The following is a 22841-nucleotide window of genomic DNA, read 5'->3' on the forward strand; positions in this document are numbered from 1 at the left end:
GCCACGACTGCCCACTGTTGCTCTGCGATCGGCAGAGAGGCGGCTTTCGATAGTCAACGATACAATTCTATGCTAACAAAGTCCGAAACATCGTCAATCACGGTGCTAACATATTATCCTCGAAGCGGTGAAACTGCCACAGGAGCATATCTCTGGCCCTCTCTTGACCACATTACAGGATACTTTCTAAACGATGCATCATGCGAAGCTTTCCGACGGGGTGTTTTCGCTCCAAGACAGCGCCCCAGGTCATTCTGTACAGGATGTAGGCACACATGCTGCCTCTTCGTGTTCTCCTGACATGGAACCCTGTGACTTCTCTTACTTTCTTGGGATGAAGAAATCATTGGGTGGTTAATATTTCCAAAGTGATTTTTGAGGTGGGACGTATCTCAGCAACCCAGGTCTCTGTCATGTAATCTCTCGTTGGGAAAAGTGTGTCACATTGAAAGGAGAAGTACTAATAGCAATGCTGCTTCTGGAAAAAGCTGCGCGTCTCCATCTCCTCCCCCCCCCCCCACCTTCCCACCCACACACACGCACGCACACCCCCGCACACACACACACACACACACACACACACACACACACACACACAGACTCAGATAGTGATCATCTCAGGCTATGCTATCAGCAGTGACATTTCATGTAAGGTTACAGGAATCGATAGTACTCGAAGAATTACTGTTGTTGCTGGGCACCGAAGATGCGTCCTGTTCAAACGTCGTTGGGCTCGGTACCGTAACGATCCAAATACATTATCTGAAAAGTCAGTCTGATTGTACAAGTGGACACTCGTTGTGGCTCGGGTTCTGTTTGCGTTTGGTGTCTCGTCAGTTTCCCTGTGGCGCCCTGATTTAAGCTTTACAAGTTTAGCTGGCACTACCGGTCAGATTGATTGAAATACAGGGGCTCTCTGACTGAATGATTGGTTATGAACTTCCCGTAGGTTGTCAGTTCTGCCTACGAAGAAGCGTTTTCTGTTCGTTATTTTTCCACCTTTGGTTGTGTCAGTAGGTATTCAGATTGTGGTGGAGAAGGTTATTCGAAGATCTTGAGTACCTACATAAATATCTCGTGGCAGAGTCCATTGCGCATGACTATGTTGAGGGTGTGTCTTGGTGTGTTGCTTATGTGCATCAAGGGCCAGGTGTGTTTCTTAAGATCGATATTTCTTTAATCCGTGCTGATTGTCAATATATCGTTTTCTGCGAGACACATAGGCAGCGTGAAGTCAAAAGTATCTATGTTGCTAACACAAGCAGCTCTTTATTCGTACGAAGTAATGAGTGCTATCGATGGGGGAGCTGAAGGTAATTCTATATTTCCTGATTTCGAGAAGACTTTGTAACATCCCCTTAGAAAAAATTAGTGAATTCCTGTGCTGATAAAAATCTTACGTTATTTGATTTTCAAACAGCTGAGCAGAACTGAACGTACTCAGACATTTCTCTCTTCACTTATTCTGATCAACACTAAACTTACACACAATATTTTTAGCGCAATGCAATCTGACTTTCAATAATCCCTACAAAAGAATGGCCCTGACTAACAATAACCGGTACCTTTCATGAATCACTTACCTCACAAAAATCTTCGTTACTCGAACTACTGCAATACAGCGAGCGTCCATACTGCCAGCTAAATAAAAGATTCTAACCACTGAAGGCACTAACTACTGATAGGCATAGTTAGGAAATGAAAGATTTTGATAGAGAACAAACAATGTATTTACTTTAACAATATTCTAAAGTCATCATATATATCAGTTCGTGATGTGCAGTATTACAAATTTACTCTTTCTGATGGACACACGTCCAGATCGTCCGCTCTCAAAATTCTGCCATCTCTCTCCCCACATCCACCACTGCTAGCGGCTCACCTCCAACTGCGCAACGCTACATGCTGATCGCATCCAACTGCACAACAGTTCAATAGTGAATATTCCAACAATGCCAACCAGCCACAGACTGCACACAGCACAGTCAGAGATTTTCATACAGAACGCTACGTGACGTTACCAAAATAAAAACCTAAACAGCCCACTTACATAGCCTCCATGCTCCCCACAAAAATTTTTACAAATACTTATGGGCAGTGGCCAATACAGATTTAAAAAAATTTTTCATAATTACAATAACAAAGATATCAAACGCACACACTTATTGATACACTGTTGGTCAAAAGCAAAAATTTTCTCACAGTCCATAAAGACAGTCCTCATTATTCATCACAGCAGTAATTGCAGTTTTTTTCTCAAAGTCTGAGCAGTAAAATAAAATGCTCACGGAAGTAGTGGATTTCATTGCAGTCTTGAAGAAGTAGTGCTGTCCTTCCAACGGAAAGACAATGCTGACTCTTAACATGCAGACAGGTAATGGGCCACAACAGAGCAAACCCACAGCAGAGTTAGTCGAAGTTTTGAAGAATATTGGTAGGTAGGTCATCACAGAGCAGACCCACTGTAGTCCTGGTGGATAGTATGGTATTGGTGAGTCATCAAAGGTGTAGACCCACTGTAGTTCTTGTAGAGCCCATCTGTTGCGACTGTGCGGGTGCACAATCACCATTAAAGAGTCTTGCAGACAATATAGCAAGTCCATAAACCACCACTTGTGCACTCAGAAACTTTTTGGTATGTCCTTAGAACCAGCAATGCTGTTAACCAGTCCCTTGCTGAATTATCAACACAATTGTGAGCACTAACAGCCCCTTTTTTTCACATATTGTGCATACACTATGACCAACAGAACGTGTGCAGTGAAATGAAACTTAATTTGAAGAGCTGATGTCTATACAATTATAAATGTATGAGAATACATACATTTATAAAGTATGAGAATACAACTACAAAGGTACAAAATACATCATTAAAGAACATAACAATATATTTATAGTAATACAGGCTTTGCAAAAGAATCGAAATAACATATACATCAATGTTACAGGAAGTATGACATAAGTAAATACATAAAAGATCAGAATAACTTTCGAAACATCAACTTCACACATGAGCATTAAAACAAAACAGAATAAATAATGCCTAAACATCTTTGCAAAGTAAATAACATATTGTTAGAAAAATTCTACAACATAGCTCTTATAAGATAAACACATAAAGACAGGAAGAACACAAATACACAAGGGTACACAAACACATAGCGGAATAACACAAAAGGAAGGACACGGTTACTGCAGTATTTTGCAAACAAAACTTTCTTTACTTCTTGGAGAGCCCTCTTCGTTCATCATTATTGCCAAAATGTCCTATCTATACCTGCTATCTGTATTCTATTCATATCCTCTTTCAAAATAATTATTCTTCATTGTACAGCACCCTTTTTTTTTACAAACTTTTTTCGTGTAACTTCTCAATGCATTTCTTCCAATTCATTGCAACTCATTCTCTTATACAGCCTACCCGCTCTTAAGCTAACTTTTATCTACTGAGCTCAGATGCATAAACTAAGGGACGAGGCAATGCAGCAGTACAAAACAATTAACACAAACAGCAATGACAAAAAAATGCAAACTGACAAAGCTAACAGCAATAAATATGTATTAGCAAAGCAAATGCAACATTACAACTAATATGAGCCAATGTGCAGCAACAAGAAGAATAGGTCAGTAGTAAAACTGGCTTAACAAAGTAATACAAAGTGAAATTCAGTAGCACTATGCATGGCAAACAGCAGTAGCAAGTGCAATAACTTATACCAAAATATGAGATAGCTCAAGCGGAAAAAATAGTACACTAAAGACAACAATGCAGATAAGGGACATGTCTATTCACATCTTAATGTCTATGTCATTAAAGTGGTGCACCACAACAACTTATTCTACAAAAAAAAATTACCAAGTACTTGAAGAGAAAATTATGTATGCAGTTACTGTTATTAGTCCCTTCTTATTGGTCTTTCCTTTCCAAGTGCTCATTTTTCGAAGAATGTGGATCATAAAATTATTATTTAATAGACCTGTTGACAGTAAGTGTTCACATTAGCAAATCCATTTCATTTTATTTTATAAAGCCAATGCTGCAACAGAGCTGGAAACCAGGTATCAATTGAAATAAGCAACTATGTACAAAGCAAAGCATAAAAACATCATTAAATAGCCATGTGGCATTTCATAAGTTAGTAGAAATTCTCTCAACTGTTGTAGAAAGACACTTGTCACAATCAGGCATATAGATGTAAGAATATTTCCTATCAATTCATAAGCATTTCAGTAAGTAGCACAAAGTAAGAGCTCCACAGTATATTCATATGTTTCCAAGTAACAGTGTGTTACATTTGCGATGCTTTCTACAAAGGAATGTCAATAGCGAGGTTAATGGCCTCTTTTTTCTCCGCCTAATGGCTTTTTCTGCAGGTGACTGGTGCAGCTGGGCGCCCACAATGCATTACGTCAAGGTCACTTAGCTTTCTTACCCAAAAATTTACGATAGCAGTTTCCACTACAGTTACAGTGTCATATAAAAAATTTGACAGATCGAAAAATTACAGTAGAAATGAATAGAAACGAAATCTCATGACTACCAATGTTGTGATACATTCACGCATGTACATACGTTTCATAACTCTTAAAGTATGGTTCTTGGTTTTCCAACATCCTTTTTCACAAACCACTACTCATTATTCGTTATCTTATTACACATACACATATTTGTCGACACTTCTTCAATATTTCATCATAATAAATATGTAGCATAATCAAATTCCTCATACAGCATCAGGTTATTGACCATAAACATACCTCAACAGCACAATACACATCATTGTCGTAATAATAACACCATAACAGATCAATCACATTTCAAAATTGTTGAAGGATCTTTCAGTAATTTCAAAACCTTCAATAAAATCATCTACCTCAAACGTACTTCAAAAATCGTGATCCCTTACCAAATACTACATTTAAAGCTCTCATAGTATCACAATGGTTCCAAAAAAGTATGAACAGTTCACAAAGTACAGAAAAAATACAATTTCGTAAGTAAGAAGTTATCCAACTGTGTAATTGCGTAAACATCTGACACTGACATAGTAAAAAAATGTTAGTTTCTCTGTAAAATAATCAGATAGCTGTGTAATTCTGTGTGAGAGAAATATGGTACCAATGTGTAAAGTTGTATAATGAAATATCATATTAGCTAGGGCTCCTAGCGCTCGCCACACGCTTAGCATACAAAGTACATCTACATACATACTCCGCAATCCACCATACAGTGCATGGCGGAGGGTACCTCGTACCACAACTATCATCTTCTCTCCCTGTTCCACCCCCAAACAGAACGAGGGAAAAATGACTGCCTATATGTCTCTGTACGAGCCCTAATCTCTCTTATCTTATCTTTGTGGTATTTCCACGAAATGTGAGTTGGTGGCAGTAAAATTGCACTGCAGTCAGCCTCAAATTCTGGTTCTCTAAATTTCCTCAGTAGCGATTTACGAAAAGAACGCCTCCTTTCCTCTAGAGACTCCCACCCGAGTTCCTGAAGCATTTCAGTAACACTCGCATGATGATCAAACCTACCAGTAACAAATCTAGCAGCCCGCCTCTGAATTGCTTCTGTCCTCCCTCAATCCGACCTGATAGGGATCCCAAACGTTCGAGGAGAACTCAAGAATAGGTCGTATTAGTGTTTTATAAGCGGTCTTCTTCACAGATGAACCACATCTTCCCAAAATTCTACCAATGAACCGAAGACGACTATCCGCCTTCCCCACAACTGCCATAACATGCTTGTCCCATTTCATATCGCTCTGCAATGTTACGCCCAAATATTTAATCGACGTGACTGTGTCAAGTGCTACACTGCTAATGGAGTATTCAAACATTACAGGATTCTTTTTCCTATTCATCTGCATTAATTTATATTTATCTATATTTAGAGTTAGCTGCCATTCTTTACACCAATCACTAATTTTGTCCAAGTCATCTTGTATCCTCCTACAGTCGCTCAACGGCAACACCTTCCCGTACACCACAGCATCATCAGTAAACAGTCGCTCATTGTTATCCACCCTATCCAAAAGATCATTTATGTAGATAGAAAACAATAGCAGACCTACCACACATCCCTGGGGCATTCCAGATGATACCCCCACCTCCGATGAACACTCACCATCGAGGACAACGTACTGGGTTCTGTTACTTAAGAAGTCTTTGAGCCACTCACATACTTGGGAACCAATCCCATATGCTCGTACCTTAGGTAGGAGTCTGCAGTGGGGCACCGAGTCAAACGCTTTCCTGAAGTCAAGGAATATGGCATCCATCTGATACCCTTCATCCATGGTTCAGAAGATATCATGTGAAAAAAAGGGCGAGTTGCGTTTCGCAGGAGCGATGCTTTCTAAAGCCGTGCTGATGCATGGACAGCAACTTCTCTGTCTCAAGGAAATTCATTATATTCGAACTGAGAATATGTTCGAGAATCCTGCAACAAACCGAAGTTAACGATATTGGTCTGTAATTTTGAGGATCCGTTCTTGTACCCTTCTTATAGACAGGCGTCACCTACGCTTTTTTCCAGTCGCTTGGGACTTTACATTGGGCAAGACATTCGCGATAAATGCAAGCTAAGTAAGGAGCTAATGTAGTAGAATACTCTCTGGCGATTTATTTATTTTCAACCCATTCAGCTGCTTCACAACCCCAGAGATGTTTATCACTATGTCCTCCATACGGGAATCTGTACGAGTCTCGAACGGCGGTATGTTTGTACGATCCTCCTGTGTGAAAGATGTCTCAAATACTAAATTTAAAATTTCAGTTTTCGTTTTGCTGTCTTCCGTTGCCAGGCCAGACTGATCAGTGAATGACTGGATGGAAGCCTTCGACCCGCTTACCGATTTTACTTAAGACCATGTAAGTAGGCTGTTTAGGTTTTTTTATTGGTAACGCCACCTCTGTATAAAAATCACTGGCTGTGCTGTGTGCAGTCTGTGGCTGCTTTTCATTGTTGTAATACTCGCCATTGTAGTGTTAGGCAGCTGGCTGTGAACAGCGCGTAGCGTTGCGCAGTTGGAGGTGAGCCGCCAGCAGTGGTGGATGTGGGGAGAGAGATGGCGGAGTTTTGTAATTTGTCATGAACTGATATGTATGATGATATCAAGGTAAATACATTCTTTGTTCTCTATTAATATCTTTCATTTGCTAACTATCCCTATCAGTAGTTAGTGCCTTCCTTAGTTTGAATCTTTTATTTAGCTGGCAGTAGTGGCGCTCGCTGTATTGCAGTAGTGGGAGTAACCAAGATTTTTGTGAGGTAAGTGATTTGTGAGACGTATAGGTTAATGTTAGTCAGGGCCATTCTCTTGTAGAGAATTTTGAAAGTCAGATTGCGTTGCGCTAACAAAATATTGTGTGTTGAAGGTCAGATTGCGTTGCGCTATAAATATTGTGTGTCAGGTTAAGCACAGTCCTGTAAAATTGTTCAAAGGGGACGTTTCACATGTCGACCCTTAGCCTAGGATACCTCACTGGAATCTTCTGATTTTTTCTTGTAGTTTGTGTAATTAGTGTAGATTTTGTTTATTGCTAGTGCGTAATTCTAGAGAGAATCTCCTTTGTAGTTGTAGTTTTTCATTGTTGTATAGTAAAATAGTTGTGGCATGCATGTAGATTTGCACCAAGTATTTCGCAGCTGCAATTAACTAGATATTATTTTCAGTGTTATGTTAATGTGTTCTCTTAATTTTGCTCTTCAAATTGTGCTTTTCTGTGTTGTCGTGTGAAATACTGTGACAATAATGGCGTGTGAAAAACGTAATACTAGGCTCCAAAGTAAACTGAGAAATGACAGTAAAAATGAAAGCAGTGTGTTAGCGTCACCGAGTAATGAATTAACTGATGTTCAAAATAGTAATTTAGTAATTGTGCATAGGGAAATGGAGCGGGCGGCAAACAATGGCGTAGGCGGTGAAACAATTAGTGAAGAGGGAAGCATTATCGATCGATCGGTCGGCGACAGCTCGCTTCAGGAATCCGAAATGACAGGAAACAATCTCACAAATGCTGTGGATTCAGGATTTGGGTCCTCACCGTTTTCTCAAATAAGTCAAGACACATTTTCTGCTTGTCAAAATGTGAATGTTGCCGGTGCAACTTCACTGCCGAAAAACACTGAGGAACGTGTTTCAGACACCAGTGCATTGTTATTACAATTAATGCAACAAATGGAACAAAAGCTTGAACAATTAGACACAATTGAACAAAATCAGAAACAAATGGAACAAAATCAGAGTCAAACACAGCACCAGTTAGACGCAATGGAACAAAATCTTCACACCACGCTTGAACAAACACGTGAAGATTTAACTACTGAGTTACATAACATCGAATCGAAATGTCAAAAAGTATGTAATGACGTAAAAACACAAATTTGTGAGCATTTTCAACCTATTTTTTCGCGGCATGAAAATGCACTACAGAATCACGAAGCAGCCATAAAAGAACTGCAAACTATTGTTCATGAAAATCATGAGACCTTGCAAGCTAAATTTGACTCAGTTGCATCTACCGATTCGGTTACGCAACTTGCAAAAACTCAGGAAAACTTAAAGGACACAGTAGATACTCTGAAACTTGGTTCAGAAAAACTCACTGAGGAAATGTGTTCACTATCGGAGAAAGTAGCCGAACTTTCGGATCAGTTCACTAACTTATCTACGAAGGTAGATGATAATCTGAACGACACAAAACCGGTAGTCTTTAATGACACAGAAGAGTTCGAACAAATTAGGAAACTGAAACAAAATCTGAATCAAATTAATACGCAACACCAAAGAGAAATCCGGGAAGTTCAAGATCAGCTGACACAGGTAATACAAGAATTACGTATTTCAGAGGACACTCGCGCTCCAACACGGGAAGAGGGACTTAGAAATACGGAAAAGCCGCAAAATAATAACACAGGGCATTTCGGAAGTTATGAAAGAAATTGGCAATGTGCACCGAATTTTGAGATGGAACGGCCGACACGACCTAACAATGACCGATATGCGACTCACCGACATGATGATTTTGACTATAAGCTGTTCATTACTACACGTAAATTCAAAACATTTAAGAATTCTGGCAACGACATTCATCCACAAGCATGGCTCCATCAATTCTCTCATGGTTTTCCTCCCAACTGGTCATTAGAACACAGATTAGAATTTATGTGTGGCTACTTAGAGAATGAACCAGCTGTAAGAATGCGATCGGTCATTCACGATTGCCACAGTGAAGGAGAATTTTACCATGCCTTCCTCTCAGCATATTGGTCTCAAGCCACACAAGACCGAGTAAAACATAGCATCATAATAATGAAACGTTTCGAACAATCTGAATTTTCCAGTATTATGAAATATTTTGAAGACATGTTGCATAAGAATCAGTATCTTTCAAACCCATACAGCCCCTCAGAACTCATCCGAATTTGCTTAATCAAACTGCCTGAACATTTACGACATATTATTTTGGCAGGACGTTGCAAAGACGACATTGAAGCATTTCAGGGACTCTTACAAGAATTAGAAATTGACACTGACAGTCGCCGGATGCGAAAACAGGAAAACAATCACTACAGGTCACATACGTCACAATTCCGTGACGACAGAAACAAGAACTGGACACGACAAGGCTATTCTCACAACACAAATCGTGACCAAAACAGACACCACCCGTATGACAACCGTTGGCAGAGTAGTAATAGTTACAGAGAAAGATCGCATTTCCGAAGTAATGACTATCACAGAGACAATCAGAGAAACAGACAATATGGGAACCAAAACAATTATTATCAAGGGAGGCAGAATAACTTCAGACGCAACAGTTCGGCGCACAGTTACGATTCAGGGAGAAATTCTCCACCACGTGACGGACAAGGAAGAAACTACGGAACCTACCGACATGACGACAGACGATATATTCGTAACGACAGACCTGAATTGCATCAGAACTGGCGGGATTTAAACACGGCAGGGCCCTCTCGGCAAGGCGAATTTGTAGAAGTTCGGTCTCCGAATCCCATTAACGACGCGCGCCAACAAAGAGGCAGGCACTGACCCGCACAGCAGGCAGCCGCGTGCGCCGGCTGGCTCCGAGATAAATAACATAGCGCTAACCTTGAGAAAAATTCCAGTGTTCCTTACCGACGTATACCGCATGACAATTGCAATCAAGTTCAAACTCTGAGTACTATGAAGAGTAAAGGATTTCACCACACTTCACATATAAAACCGCTCATTGAGAGATAATCTGCTTTTTAACTTAGTCTTTGCTATAAAATTTTTCACTTTACATTACTAGTACTGCTAATGAGATTTTAATGCAACATTTTGGTTTATTTGAAAATACATTCTGAATTTAAAGTGCTTTCTGAGAGATACTAGATGACACAGTGGTTAGTTTATGTGACACGATTTTATCACGACGCTACTAATGAGTGACAATTTACAATGTTGCTTTTGCGGTGTTTCTGTCTTATATCTGCACAGTTTTTCTGTTTTATTCTGGAAAGTAAAACATGTTTTAGTAGTAACTCTTGTGGTATAGCAACAATGAGACAGCCTTTTTCGTGGTACAACAATACGTTACAGTACAGTACTTTCTTCATCACAACAATAAGCGTAATAACTACGATATCTATACGCAAAGCATTTCACTTTTGTTTATCATGAGGTAAGTACATTGACTTCTGCAGAACTTAGCTTTCGGAGGACGATAACTACGACACTTCCACAGAATTATCTTACAACAAGACGCACATTTAGCGCTACAGGACACGTATTTGAGTGATTAATCTTATACTTAAAACACTTAATTACAAAGAAAGTTTTCCGTGATACATTTCATTCCATTGCTGTAATTTGTAACACCTGAGGGTATAATTACATTTATCCTCAGGGGGTACACGCCTACTTTCTGTACCATGTGTTTGGCACGCACAAGGAGCCCTAGCTAATATGGTATTTGCTTATACAACTTCACACATCGGTACCGTATTCCTCTAACACATAATTACACAGCTATCTGATTATTTGACAGAGATAAACATTTTTTTTACTACATCAGTGACACATGTTTACGCAATTACACAGTTGGGTAACTTCACACTTATGAAACTGTATTTTGTCTGTACTTTGTAAACTGTTCATATTTTTTCAGAACCATTGTGATACTATGAGAGCTTTGAATGATATATTTGGTATGGGATCATGATTTTAAAGTATGTTTGAGGTAGATGACACTATTGAAATGAGCAGAGAATTTTTTTTAAAGTTTTGATATTATTGGAGGAAGCTACGATGATTTTGAGATTTGACTGAGGTGTTATGATGTTATTTTTACGACGACGATGTGTATTATGCTGCTGAGGTATGTTTATGGTCAAGAAGCTGATGCTATATGAGGAATTTGATTATGCTACGTATTTCATGTAATGAAATATTAAAGAAGCGTCGACGAATTTGTATATGTGTAATAAGGTAAGGAGTAATGAGTAGCGGTTAGGAACTCTGCCTTGTGAAGACGTATGTTGGAAACCGAGAATTGTACTTTTAGAATTATGAAATGTGTGTAAATGCGTGAATGTATCACAATGCTGACGAATATTTTTTTTTGGACACTTATATTTATAGGATTTTGTTTCTACAGATTTGCAACGCTAATTCTTGACCTGTGAAATATTTTTATATGAGACTGTCGCTGTAGCGAAAACTGCTGTCGTAAATATTTCGTTAAGAAAGGTAAGTGACCTTGATGTAATGCGTTGTGGCGCACAGCTGGGCCAGACGCCCGGAGAAAAAGCCATTAGGTGGAGAAAAAAAGTGGCCATTAACCTCACTTCTGACATTCCCTTGTAGAAAGCATCGTAAAAACGACACGGTCGAACTTGAAAACATATGATTACACTGGATGCCTAATGAAATGACGAGAAATATTTTTATGTCTATACACCTGATTATGACTACTGTCTCTCTAGTTGATAGATTTTTCTACTAACTTATGAAATGTCACATGACTATTGACTGATATTTTTATGCTTTGCCTTTCATAGTTGCTTATTTCATTTGATATCTAGTTTCCAGCTGTGTTGCAGCATGGGTTTTATATAAAAAAATAAAAAAAATAAAAATAAAAAAATTCATTTGCTAATGTGGACACTTTCTGTCAACAGATCTATTAAATAATTATTTTATGACCCACATTCTTCGAAAAAGGAGCTCTTGGAATGGAAAGAACAATAAGAAGGGACTAATAACAGGAACTGCATACATAATTTTCTTTTCAACTACTTGGTAATTTTTTTTCGTAGAGTAAGTTTTTGTGATGCATCACTCTAGTGTTAAGATGTGACATAGGTATTAGACATGGCCATTTTTACTGTAATATTTATTCTGCTTGAGCTATGTCATGTTTAGGTATAAGTTGCTGCTGTTTGCCAGGCATAGTGTTATTGAATTTGACTTTGTATTATTCTGTTAAGCCAGTTTTACTAATGATTTAATTTTATTGTTTGCTGCACATTGCCTTAGATTAGTTGTAATATTACAATTGATTTGCTAATTTCTTAATGCTGCTTGCTTCGCAAATCTGCGTTTTTTTTCATTGCTGTTTATATTACTTGTTTTATGTGATGCTGCATTGCCTCGTTCCTTAGTTTAGCATCTGAGCTCAGTAGATTTAAGTTAGCTTAAGAGGGGGTAGACTATATAAGAAACTAACTATGATGAATTGGAAGAAATACATTGAAAATCTATAAGAAAATGGTTTGGCCAAAACAGTATTTTGAAATAGGATATGAACCATAAAAAGTAGGGTTTAGGGACAACAGGTTTAGGTAGGATTTTCTTGGAAATAAATGATGAAGTAAGATAATGGAAAATAAATAATGAGGTAAGAAATATGTGAACATATATATACAGAAAGCATGCTTGAATAGGATTTTTTTGGTGGAAACAAATGTGGAAATAAGACGAAAGATCTATGGAATGAAGTTTTGGGTTGGACTGCAGTACCAAAAGTTACACTGAAAACGAACCCTGTCCTTTCCATTGTGTTATCCCCCTATGTGTTTGTGTACCCTTGTGTATTTGTTTTCTTCCTGTCTCTGTGTAGTTTCATAGAATTTTTTCTTTTCTAATACTATTCACCATGATGAGGAATACTGTTATCCTCAAATATAATTGGTATTAATAATATGTTATTTACTTTGTAAAGATGTTAGACATTAGTAATTCTGTTCTGTTTTAATGCTCATGTGTGAAGTCGATGTTTCAATAATTATTCTGATCTTTTATGTATGTACTTATGTCAAAATTCCTATACCATTGATGTATATGTTATTTCGATTCTTTTGTAAAGCCTGTACTACAAATGTTATCTGTATTGTTATGTTCTTGAATGATGTGTTTTGTACCTTTGTTATTGTGTTCTTATGTTATAAAATTGTACTTGTCACCAGTTCATCATATTATTAACTTGTAAGTTACATTTCACTGCACACGTTTCTGTTGGTCATAGTATATGGACAATATGTGAGAAGTAGGGACTGTTAGTGTTTGTATGTGTGTTAATAATTCAGCAAGGGACTGGATAACAGCATTGCTGGTTCTAAGGACAATTCCAAAAACTTTGTGAGTGCACAAGTGGTGGTTATGGACTTGCTATATTCTCCGCAAGACTCTTCGATGGTGATTGTGCGCCTGCACAGTCGCAACAGATGGCTGCTGGCCATCTCTACAAGGACTACATTGGGGCTGCATCTTTGCTGACTCACCAGTACCATTATTTCTGCAAGGACTGCAGTGGGTCTGCGCCTCTGGTGGCCCACCAATACCGTAATCTCTACCAGGACTACAGTGGGTCTGCTCTGTGATGACCTACCAAACGATATTCTTCAAAACTTCGATTGACTCCGCTGTGGGTTTGCTCTGTTGTGGCCCATTACCTGTCAGCATGTCAAGAGTCAGCACTGTCTTTCCGTTGGAAGGACAACGCTACTTCTTCAAGACTGCATGGAAATCCACTACTTCCGTGTGCATTTTCTTTTACTGCTCAGACTTTGAAAAAAAAAACACTCCTATTTTACCGTCATGAACGATCAGGACTGTCTTTATGGACTGTGAGAAAATTTGAGCTTTTGACCAACATTGTATCAATAAGGGTGTGCATTTGATTTCTTTGTTATTGTAATTATGAAAAAATTTTTCAAATCTGTATTGGGCACTGCCCAAACCAATTTGTAAATTTTTTTGTGGGGAGCATGGGGGCTATGTAAGTAGGCTGTTTAGGTTTTTTTATTGGTAACGCCACCTCTGTATAAAAATCACTGGCTGTGCTGTGTGCAGTCTGTGGCTGCTTTTCATTGTTGTAATACTCGCCATTGTAGTGTTAGGCAGCTGGCTGTGAACAGCGCGTAGCGTTGCGCAGTTGGAGGTGAGCCGCCAGCAGTGGTGGATGTGGGGAGAGAGATGGCGGAGTTTTGTAATTTGTCATGAACTGATATGTATGATGATATCAAGGTAAATACATTCTTTGTTCTCTATTAATATCTTTCATTTGCTAACTATCCCTATCAGTAGTTAGTGCCTTCCTTAGTTTGAATCTTTTATTTAGCTGGCAGTAGTGGCGCTCGCTGTATTGCAGTAGTGGGAGTAACCAAGATTTTTGTGAGGTAAGTGATTTGTGAGACGTATAGGTTAATGTTAGTCAGGGCCATTCTCTTGTAGAGAATTTTGAAAGTCAGATTGCGTTGCGCTAACAAAATATTGTGTGTTGAAAGTCAGATTGCGTTGCGCTATAAATATTGTGTGTCAGGTTAAGCACAGTCCTGTAAAATTGTTCAAAGGGGACGTTTCAACCAGAATTTCCTTGGGTTTTCAGCAAGATCTTTTGCTAAGGTATGACGGTGGTAGTGGTTGAATGCTTCGCCTTCGCTCTTCTTACAGCAACACGAATCTCTACTAACTTTTGCCTGTCCTCATTCTCCCGATCTTTCTTGTACTGCGAGTGCAACTGCCTTTGCTCCCTGAGCATTCTCCGAAATGCGCTGTTAAACCACGGTGGGTCTTTTCCGTCCGTAACCCACTTTTTCGGCACATACTTGTCCAATGCGTGATTTACAATGTGTTTAAATTTGCCCATAACTCTTCCACTTCCATTGTACCGGAAGTAAATGAGGTCGATTCATTTACGAAGTGGGATGCTAACAACTGCTTATCTGCTCTTTCTACTAAGAATACTCTCCTAGCCTTCTTGACCGACTTTTCAACCTTCGTGACCATAGTCGTAATGACAACATTATGATCACTAATCCCTGTTTCAACACTGACACCGTCGATGAGGTCTGGTCTGTTCGTGGCTACCAGATCTAAAATATTTCCATTGAGTGTTGGCTGTCGATTTAGCTACTCAAGACAGTTTTCGGATAATGTATTCAAAAGTAATTCACACGACGGCTTGTCTGTACCACCTGTAATGAATCCATAGACATCCCAGTCTATACTAGGTAGGTTGGAGTCGCCTCCGACTAATATAGCATGATCCGGGTACTTCTGCGATACAGAATGTAGACTCCCTTTGAATGATTCTCTAAGTGTCATAGTGGAACCTGGTGGCCGGTAATAACACCCAACAATTAACTTTATTTCCCCTAGCTCTGTTAAACATGTCCAGATAACTTCGCAATCACACTCTACTTTGACCTCCGTAGACACAATATTTTTGTCAACTGCAATGAGGACACCACCTCCTACAGTGGCTAATATGTCTTTCCGATACACGTTCCAACCCTCACTAAATATTTCAGATCTTCCTATCTCAGGGTTCAGCCAGGTCTCAGTCCCGAGAATAATTTGCTCGCCACACGCTTCCTGGAGGGCAGTAAATTCAGGAACTTTATTCCGAACACTCTGAAAATTTACTGCTAATATCTTGATAGCTGAAGTGTCTTTACACTGAGCGCGTCCTGACTTCCCTGCCTGCATGTCGGCTGGTGAGTGTTCATCAGGACACCTCACACTACTGCCTAGCCTAAAAAAAACCCATGTGCACGCCACAAGTACTTTGCTACACGAGTAGCCACTTCCTTTGTGTAGTGCACCCCTGACCTATCTAGGGCCGTCCTACAATTCCCCACCCAATAGTGCAAGTCTAGAAATCTGCGGCCAATACCGTCACAGAGTCGATGAAGCCTCTGGTTGAGACCCTCCACTCGGCTCCAAACCAAAGGACCCCGATCCACTCTGGGAACGATTCTGCAAATGTAGAGCTCTGCTTGCACCCGGCGTGCGAGGCCAGCGGTCTTCACCAAATCCGCCAACCACCTGTACGAACTGAGGATCGCCTCAGAACCCAAGCGACAGGCATCATATGTGCCGATGTGAGCAACTACTTGCACACGACTGCACGCTGTACGCTCGATAGCCACAGGCAAGGCCGCCTCCACATCTTGGATGAGGCCCCCTGGCAGACAAACCGAGTGCACGTTGGATTTCTTTCCAGCCCTGTACGCTATTTCCCTAAGGGGCTCCATCACCCACCAAATATTGGAGCTCCCAATAACCAGCAAGCCTTTGCCCCCGTGTGCCTGCTCGGGCCCTGCTGAAGGAGCGGCCACCTGCCCACTGACAGGACGAACGGGCGAGGCCAGCAAGACAGCCTCCACATTAACCCTCCGCCTCAAGCAACGCGAACGCGTTGCAGTCCGCCACTCACCCCAACGTGCCGGGTTCACTAGAAGGAGCCACGGCGGCTGTCAGCGGTCGCATCAAGCGACACCTGGGGTGTCTCAAGCGACGCGCCCGACCCTCCGCCGTCGCTGAACCTCGAGGCAGCAGCCTGAAGGCGGCTGACCGTGGCCAACAGCACGCTCAGCTGCTCGCGAACCGCAGCCAGTTCCTCCTGCGCCCACACACAGCACGCGTAGGTGTGTACCCCCTGAGGATTAATGTAATTATACCATCAGGTGTTACAGATTACATCAATCGAATGAAATGAATCATTGAAAACATTCTTTGCATCTTTGTGATTCAAAAATCTTTAAAAATAAATGTTTTAAGTACAAAAATTAATCACTCACATGCGTGTCCTGTAGTGCTAAATGTGCGTCTTGTTGTAAGATAATTCTGTGGAAGTGTCGTAGTTATCGTCCTCCATAAGCAAAGTTCTGCTGAAGTCAATGTACTTACCTTGTAATAACCAAAAGTGAATTGCTATGCGTATAGACATCGTAGTGATTACGTACATTGCTATGATCAAGAAGGTACTATACTGTAATGTATTGTTGTGCTACGAATAAAGCTGCCCCATTGTAGCTATACCACCAAAGTTACTACTAAAACATGTTTAACTTTCCAGCAGAATTCAGAAAAACTGTGAAGATATAAAACAGGTACAGCGCAAAACCAATAATATAAATTGTGTCACTCATTGGTAGTGTCGTGATATAATTGTGTAGCTGTCAAATAAACTAAATACTAAGTCATCTTTAATCTCACAGAAAGAACTTCAAATAAAGAATGTCTTTTCAAGTAAACCAAAATGTTGCATTAAAATCTCATTCGCAGTATATGTTCTACGTATGTAAGCCGTATATTCGTTACGTAATCGTGGAACTAACAAGCAAGAATATACAAATAACAACCCTGTGTCGTCTGTTCACTATAACAACGCATTCATAATTACTGTTTAAATAGGTTCTCTTGGTTCTTGACTGGATAGTTAACTTCAAACATTGTTGCATGTTAACAGTTTCTAAGAAGGACAAAGCGTACTAGTAACGTGAAGTGAAAAATTTTATGGCAAAGACTAAGTTAAAAAGCAGATTATCTTTCAATAAATGGTTTTACACGTGAAATGTTGTGCAAACCTTTACTCTTCCTAGTACGCAGAGTTTCAACTTCAACGCAATTATCATGTGGTATACATCGGATTCTGTAAGGTCCATTGTAAACCAGAAAGAATTTGTGACTCAAGTGTTTCTTCTTATGTGACAATGAATGAGCTTTAATGAGAACTTTATGACCAATATATAGTTTCTTTGCATTTGCTTTGCTGTGTAGTTTTCTCCTTTTGTCTGCAGCAGAATTTATATTTTTAATAGCCAAATCAATTATGTCTTTGTGTCGAAGTTTACGGGTATTCGGAAAAGGTACAAGCTCTCTGATTCTGTTTGGTGGTTCTTCATTCTTCAGTACAAAATAGGTTGTAAAGCAGTGGAGTCATGAGGCGTTTCATTAGCACATTTTGAAATAAGTGTAGATATCTGTCCCAATGCTGATGCTTTCTGTGACAATAAAGTCTGCAAAGCTTATTGATTTCTTTCATAATCTGTTCAGACGTGTTACAATGTGGCGAGTTCAATGAAATAAAAACAGGTTTCATTTTATGATTCCGAAGCATGCGTGACCAAACAGCAGATCTGAATTGCGGTCCGTTATCTAAAACGACTTTACTAACGTGTCCAACTTCACGTAAGAAATTTTTAACAAAGGCGTTGGATACAGACCGTCCAGTGGCTTTACGTAACGATGTGAAAGAAACAAATTTTGAAGTAAGTTCAACAGCGACTAGAACGTACGAAAATGCATTCGATGTTCTGACAAGGGGCCCAAGAGATGAACAGCAGCAAATTCTTTTAATTTAGAAGGAATGAAAGGAGACAACGGAGCACGGTGTGAGATAGTAGATGGTTTCGCCTTTTGACAAAGTTTACAAATAGACAAGACTCTTCGAATTCTCTTTTCCATGTTGTTAAAATAACAAGTCGTCCGAAGAATATAATAACATTTTCGTGCACCAAAATGTGCGGAGCTGAAATGAATCTACCAAATGAGCTTATTAACAAAATCGTCTGGAATGCAAAGTACCCATAACTTGTCATCAACAGTGCAGCGTTTGATGAGTATGTTGTTTCTAACCATATAATAATGCTGAATCTGTGTGTGTGTCTTTTCATGCCATTTACTTTTGATGTCTTTCCAAATCGGATCTTTATCTTGTTCATGAGTAATCTCCTTTAAAGATTTGGTGATGAAGTTTTCAAATGTGACTTTCTGATTGTAAAGAATACTGAAATTTTTCTCGAGGTTGTCTTCTGTGTTACTTTTCTCAAGCCCAGCCAGTGCGCGTGACAGTGCGTCCGCAACAATGTTCTCCTTGCCGGGAATGTAGACCATTGTGAAGTGGAATTCTAGCAGAAGCAATGCCCAACGTTGCAACCTGTTATGATTTAATTTTGAAGACATAAGAAATTGTAATGCACGATGATCACTGTATACTTTTACGTGCTTACCAGAAAGAAAGAAACGTAATTTGTTAAATGCTGCCCAAACGATAGCTAAAGCTTCTAATTCAGCAACGGAATAATTTTTTTCAGATTTTATTAGCACTCGGCTAGAAAAAGCAATGGTTTTCTGAACAGTAGTGTCATTTTCTATGGCTTCTTGAAATGAATGCGCATGAAGACAGACTTTAGAAGAATCCGTGCTAATGCAGAAATCTTGTGACAGATCTGGATGAGCTAGTATTGGCACGTTAAATAGTGCTTCTTTCAAAGAATTGAATTCCAACTGTGCCTGTTCGTCCCAGTCCCAAATAGTATTTTTTCCAGTGAGAGAGCAAAGTTTTGGTGTAACTAGAATTTGCATATTCAGAAAACGGCGGTAAAAATTTACTAGACCTAGAAAACTGTGAACTTTTCTTTTTGTGGATGAAACTGGAATGGCTCTGATTGCTTCTAACTTTTCAGGGTCTGGCTGAATGCCTTCAGAATAAATTATATGTCCCAAAAGTCTCACCTTTGACCTACCGATTTCAAACTTTTCCAAGTTAACTGTAATTCCAGATTCTGCAAAAATACGTAACAAACTGTTGAGGATGCGATTATGTTGTTCCCATGAGGCTTCTGCTATTAGAATATCGTCCACATAAAAGGTGATGTGACGTTTTAAGAACACAGGTAGTATGGAATTTAGCCCACGAATGAATGCTGCCGAAGAAATGTTCAAACCAAAAGGAAGTTTCCGAAATTGATAACAAACGCCGAAACAAAGAAAAGCTGTGTATTTTCTACATTCTGGGTGAAGTTCGATGTGATAAAAGCTGGAAAACAACACTTTTACACCATTAAAATTTTGAAGAAGTTCTTCCAACGTTTGCGGCCTGTCTGTTTCAGGAATGATGATAGTATTGATTTGTCTCGAATCTAAGACAAGCCTGATCGATCCATTTTTCTGCTCAACAACATGTAATGGGTTGTTGTATGAGCTTACTGCCCTCGTGAAGCATAGATTGTATTTCTGTTCTAACACGGCCCTATAATGCGCCGGAATTACGTATGGTCTAACACAAAATATAGTATGCTCACGAACACGAAATTGGTATTGAAATCCCTTGATTGTTCCTGGTTTGTGAGTAAGAACTGTGGAATGTGCTTGTAAAATCTCAATAAGGTCCTACCTATCAGAGTCATTACAATTCTCAATTGTTTGAATTTTATTATGAATTAGATCATTAGTATCAAATATGCCGTCGATATCATCCCTGTCAGTACATGCAGGGTGATTGTTAGTGTTAAGTTCCGTCGAAAGTTCCGAACTGTTATCTAACAGGAGGTAAACCCGATTAATTTCCTTGTCATGTTTTGAGAGCCAATCTTCAAATTTCAAAGTTATTGATTACCTTCTTTCTCTAAACCTATTTCAGCATCGTGAAAGTTTAAGATTGTATTGTATTCATTCAAGAAATGTACTCCCAATATAATTTCTGTTGACAATAATGGAAAGATAAGGAAGTTCATAGAGAAACTGTGGCTTTGACAAAAGAATTCTAAGTTGGTTTGTTGGCGTACATCTACACTTTTTCCAACGATTGCACCTTGTAATTTAATCTTACGTAACGGAAGTGTGGGGCAATCGTTCGATTTGTGGCAGTTGCTGAAGGTTGTTTCACTAATTACTGAAATGGGACTGCCAAAGTACTGCCATAAATTTTACGTCATTTACTGTAATGTGAATTACAGGATATGCAATGTTATTCTGTTTTACGTAGTGTTCCTGGAGGAAGATGTCCATAATATCTTCCATTTTTACGTAATTACTAGCCACAGCAGCTACGTCGTCAGCTTCATAAGTACGTTTTGTGGCTGCCAGCAGTGTGAGTCATTGCCTACTATCTCTTTGTTGGCGCGCGTCGTTATTGGGATTTGGAGACCTAACTTCTACAAATTCGCCTTGTCGAGAAGGCCCTGCCCTGTTTGAATCCCGCCAGTTCTGATGCAATTCAGGTGTGTCGTTATGTCGGTAGTTTCCATAGTTTCTTTTTTGTCGGTCATGTGGTGGAGAATTTCTCCCGGAATCGTAACTGCACGGTGTACCGTTGTGCCTGAAATTGTTCTGTCTCCCTTGATAATAATTATTTTGGTTCCCATATTGTCTGTTTCTCTGATTGTCTCTGTCATAGTCATTACCACGGAGAGGTGATCTTTCCCTGTGATTATTATTACTGTGTCAGTGGTTGTTATATGAGTGGTGTCTGTTTTGGTCACGATTTGCGTTGTAAGAATAGCTTTGTCGTGTCCAGTTATTGTTTCTGTCGTCACGGAATTGTGACGGATGTGACCTGTAATGATTGTTTTCCTGTTTTCGCATCCGGTGACTGTCTGTGTCAATTTCTAATTCTTGTAAGAGTCCCTGAAATGCTTCAATGTCGTCTTTGCAACGTCCTGCCAAAATAATATGTCTTAAATGTTCAGGCAATTTGATTAAGCAAATGCGGAATAGTTCTGAGGGACTGCATGGGTTTGACAGGTACCGATTCTTGTGCAACATGTCTTCAAAATATTTGACTAGACTGGAAAATTCAGATTGTTCAAAGTGTTTTATCATCATGATGCTATGTTTTACGCGATCTTGAGTAGCTTGAGACCAATATGCTGAGAGGAAGGCATGATAAAATTCTCCTTCACTGTGACAATCGTGAATGACCAATCGCATTCTTACAGCTGGTTCATTCTCTAAGTAGCTACACATAAATTCTAATCTGTGCTCCAATGACCAGTTGGGAGGAAAACAATGAGAGAATTGATGAAGCCACGCTTGTGGATGAATGTCGTTGCCAGAGTTCTTAAATGTTTTGAATTTACGTGTAGTAATGAACAGCTTATAGTCATAGTCATCGTCTCGGCGAGTCGCATATCGGTCGTTGTTACGTAGTGTCGGCGGTTCCATCTCAAAATTCGGCGCACCTTGCCAATTTCTTTCATAATTTCCGAAATTCCCTGTGTTATTATTTTGCGTCTTTTCCGTATTTCTAACTCCCTCTTCTCGTGTTGGAGCGCGAGTCTCCTCTGAAATATTTAATTCTTGTATTACTTGTGCCAACTGATCTTGTACTTCCCGCATTTCTCTTTTGTGTTGCGTATTAATTTGATTCTGCTTTTGTTTGAATTTCCTAACTTGTTCGTACTCTTCTGTGTCATTAAAGACTACCGGTCTTATGTCATTCAGATTATCATCTACCTTCGTAGATAAATTATTTAGCACATCCGAAAGTTCGACTACTTTATCTGACAATGAACTAATTTCCCCCAATTTTCAGTTTCCTGAGTTTTTGCAAGTTGCGTAACCGAATCGGTAGATGCAATTGAGTCAGTTTTAGCCCGCAAGGTCTAGTGATTTTCATGAACAATAGTTTCCAGTTCTTTTATGGCTGCTTCGTGATTCTGTAATGCATTTTCATGCCACGAAAAAATAGGTTGAAAATGCTCACAAATTTGTGTTTTTATGTCATTACAGTCTTTTTGACATTTAGATTCAATTTTAAGTAACTCTGCAGTTAAA

This window comes from Schistocerca nitens, chromosome 4 (genome assembly GCF_023898315.1).
Source record: "Schistocerca nitens isolate TAMUIC-IGC-003100 chromosome 4, iqSchNite1.1, whole genome shotgun sequence".
Taxonomy (NCBI): Eukaryota; Metazoa; Arthropoda; class Insecta; order Orthoptera; family Acrididae; genus Schistocerca; species Schistocerca nitens.